Source organism: Sorex araneus, chromosome 2 (genome assembly GCF_027595985.1).
Source record: "Sorex araneus isolate mSorAra2 chromosome 2, mSorAra2.pri, whole genome shotgun sequence".
In the NCBI taxonomy this organism is placed as follows: Eukaryota; Metazoa; Chordata; class Mammalia; order Eulipotyphla; family Soricidae; genus Sorex; species Sorex araneus.
In genome coordinates this window covers 172,822,153-172,826,187 of record NC_073303.1, presented here as the reverse complement: position 1 = coordinate 172,826,187, position 4,035 = coordinate 172,822,153, and the positions used below count along the sequence as shown (strand labels likewise).

The following is a 4,035-nucleotide window of genomic DNA, read 5'->3' as shown; positions in this document are numbered from 1 at the left end:
TATTACTTTATTACACATAATATTATTATGTGACTTTATGTTTATGTTGACTACTTTTGAAATATCAGAGTTAATTATACTTAAAAAATATTTGTTTAAATGTATGTCATTCTCAATACATTTTTCTGCTTATTCCTTAATTTATTTTAGTTAAACAAAAATCTGGAAATAAAGAATTTTCACATTTTAATGCTAAATCGATATACTTCATATGATATTCTATGATTTTATAAATATTTATCAGCATTAGTATTTTAATTATGTATTTTTATTTCTATTAAAACTGGTTCCAATGGCAATTTTATATTTAATAGATATTAAAGAAAATTATAATTTAAAAATAATCTAAAACACTTTCAAACTTTGTACACATATATGTATTCACATACTTTTTAACATTTAAAATATGTTTTTATCATTCTGGCTTGAAAAAAGCTTAAATGGTACCAATACTTTATAGTAAATAAAATGTCACATGCTCATTTAGGCAGTACATATACTAAAATTGGAACAATACAGAGAAGATCAGCATGGCCCCTAACTAAGAATGGCATGCAAATTTGTGAAGTGCACTATATTTTTGTGATGGAAAAATGATGCAGAATAACCTCATCAGGCTCATGTGTGAAGATTTTTGCCCAGATGGTCAATCAGAATTTAGAGAGGAATTGTTAAGGATGTTTAAGAAAGAAGGGGAACAGGAGAGAAATTGGGGACATTGGTGGCAGGAAATGTACTCTATAAAGGGATGAGTATGGAACATTATATGTCTGAAGCTCAAACAAGTGTAACTTTGTAATTTTATCTCATGATAATCCTATTAAAAACAATGAAATATGACTAAATGATTTGACTGGTGTAATGTAACTGGAATCTTTCTTGATTTCAAATCACTTAGCAATTCAAAATCAGGAAACTTTTCAGGTCAGTAATTCAAATCCAGGATCAATTTAGTTTAATTTCACAAAATATAAGTACAAAAAACATTAAAATTAGTATTACTTATTACTAATTTATAGGAATAAGAGGCATGAAATGGTTAACATCTTGACACAATGATATTCTGCTGGGTCTTTATTTCAATGAACACTGCATATTTATATAAGAAATCTCATGATACAAATAAGTGAACCTCACCAAGATCTACAAATTTTCTCTTTAAAGATCCCTCCTGGTATAAATTATGCTTTAATTTTAAGCATATTTTATTTTAAATTGTGTAATTTACCTTGTGTTATCATATATCTTTAATTTATGGAATCCAAATTAATTGGGGATTTAGACTACACTTATGATTTTAGTTTGATGTAACTTTTAATGAAATCACTTTTCTCATCAAGCTATACAAATTTATTTAGAAATTGATAGCTGAAGAGAAAATAAATTGAAATAAATATTCAATATGATTAAATAATTCCTGATCTATAAATAGACTTTTGATTTGTCAGGTAGTAGTTTTGACTACAGGATTCAGTTTGCATTTAAACCAGAAACTATATGTTTTACTTTTATGTGCTCTATATAATACCCCACAGATTGTTATAAATTAGCTCACAATATTCCAATTTCAATTATTTAGAGGATAAATATAGTTTTGAATCCAGAGAACTAATTGAAAAGAATGCTTATCTTCTAACAGTACTGTTTTCTATTTTCAGAGTAGTGTTTGAGATATAATTCTTATTGCTGCTAGTTTTAAGATTAGTAGTTAATACTGATGCTTTCTCTCCATTGCTAAATAAAAATGAATGACACTAGGTCTGAAAATTCTCTTCCTCTGCTCTCTGTTGAAATGAGTGAGAAGATACGCGGCTTGCTTTCGGGAGACAGGTGTATTTCTAACACCTGTCAAGTCTTCTAAAGAGAGAAATATCTATAAAGTCCCTTCTGTCTGAGTCTGAAGTCTGACACCAATTCTTAGGAAAGCGATATGGCTGCATCCCACGAGCTGGCTGTGGCCATTCTTTAATCAGGAAATGTTACCTTGGGGTGCTGTTGTAGCTGTTAACTTCATTTTCAGTGGTACCTGAGTTAAACACATTTGCATACCTTTAAGGAGGCATTTCTAGAAAAAAAATGCAGTTTACCAGTCTGTGTTCAAAAATTAATTTAAAGAGTGATTCAATATTAATAATCACTATACCATGATAAAAGAACTGCTACCAAGTAGTAAGAAACTTACAACTATTCTGGGCCAAAAAGTTAGGTTCAGAAACTGAGTTCAACTGAACTGCTGATGTGGCAAGAGGGCCAGAGTTGATATCCAGTACCCCCTGGTCTCCTTGAGTAGCAATACAAGCAATGCCTGAGGCTGGTATCACTGTAGCACTGTAATAGCACTGTTGCCAGGTTGTTCATCGATTTACTTGAGTGGGCACCAGTAATAACGTCTCTATTGTGAGACTTGTTGTTACTGTTTTTGGCATATCAAAAGCGCCCTCTATAACTTGCCAGGCTCTCCCAAGCAGGTGGGATACTCTGGGTAGCTTTCCGGGCTCTTCAAGAGAGATGGAGGAATCAAAACCATGTTGGCCATGTGCAAGGCAAACGTCCTATTCTACAAAAATTTTTAAAAAAAGGCAAAAAAACCCCATGATTCTTTCTAATTACTGTAAAGTTTCTGACTGGAGATTGAAGAAATAAAATTCACAACAGATTTGGGTGCAATTCATCTTCCTATACATCCATTACACCCCAATTTATGGAAAACTTAATAATTATATTAAAGCACCTCCTTGACTTCTGTCCCATGAACAACATTCACAGCATGCACTCAGCCTTTTGAAACCATCACCTCTATCATTACAGAAATAAATTAAAGTACCTAAGAACATCTCATTTCATAAAATAAAGTTGCTGGCAAAAGAATTCCAAACTCCTGGATCCTCCAGACAATGTCTTAGAAGTCACCACCCCTCTTTTTCTTTTTTTTTTTTTTTGAGGTTTCTATTTTTTTTTTTAATTTTATTGAATCACAGTGAGAGAATTACAAGCTTTCATGTTTGGGTTACAATCTCACAATGATCGAACACCCATCCCTCCACCAGTGCACATTCCCAATATCCCGTGCATAACCCCCCTTTCCCACCCTTCCCCTGCCTCCATGGCAGACAATATTCCCCATACTCTCTCTCTCTCTCTACTTTTGGGCATTATAGCTTGGAACACAGACACTGAGAGGTCATCATGTTTGATCCATTATCTATTTTAGGCATGCATCCCCCATCCCAACTGGTTCCTCAAGCCATCATTTTCCTAGTGATCCCTTCTCTATTCCATCTGCCTTCACACCAACCCTCATTAATGTCCACCTTTACACTGGAAAATGAACAGGTAGCAGTTAAGGGAAAGAAAATAATTTATTTTGGGCACCCCAAACCAGCTTCTATTAAATCATCTCTGCACTAAATATACACAGAATCCATTTTCTAACTATCCTAGAATGTAAACAAATACCTCTGGAAAATGGAGTTGATTTTTCCTTAGTACCATGAAATATTTCAGAGAAGGGACATCTCTTTATCTCTTTAGTGTATAAAAAAATTCTCTAGCTTTCAAGACTCTGAAATTAAGATATAGCCTTTTCAGAGAAAAGTCTGAACCATACAGGAGTATGAAAAATCCCTGAAAAGCTTTTTCACAACATAAAATCAACAAGTAAATTGTTAGAAATTTGGTTATGGTGATATTCATTAAGCTGGGGCTCCTAAGTGATTTGTATATGTATGCTTGGTTGAGAACTGCAAGCATTGAGACTTTAATCACAGAGATCATAGGTAGAGTTATTTCAGATATTATAACCAGAGGTAATGTGCTAAGAAGTAAAGTTAGAACTGCTGATGTGGCAAATTGTGTATTTAAGGCACTGTGAATGTGTAAAAAACAGATGTTTTGGTTTGATTCTCATTATCTCCCTGCTTACTACACTGACAGGATTGACCACGATAGCCTCCAAGAAAATCGATGACTGCAGAATGCTGCTGTGCATTCCCTTGTCTGCAAGTAATAATAGTTAAAAGTTCTTTATAAAATGAT

The 4,035-nt window shown here is 33.1% G+C and overlaps 1 non-coding gene across 1 annotated transcript; it reads left to right on the top strand.

Moving 5' to 3' along the window:
* Window positions 1-475: 475 nt before the first annotated feature.
* Window positions 476-582, top strand: LOC129402831 (U6 spliceosomal RNA). The gene has a single exon (XR_008628871.1). It is a non-coding gene; the product is annotated as a U6 spliceosomal RNA (small nuclear RNA).
* Window positions 583-4,035: the final 3,453 nt, after the last annotated feature.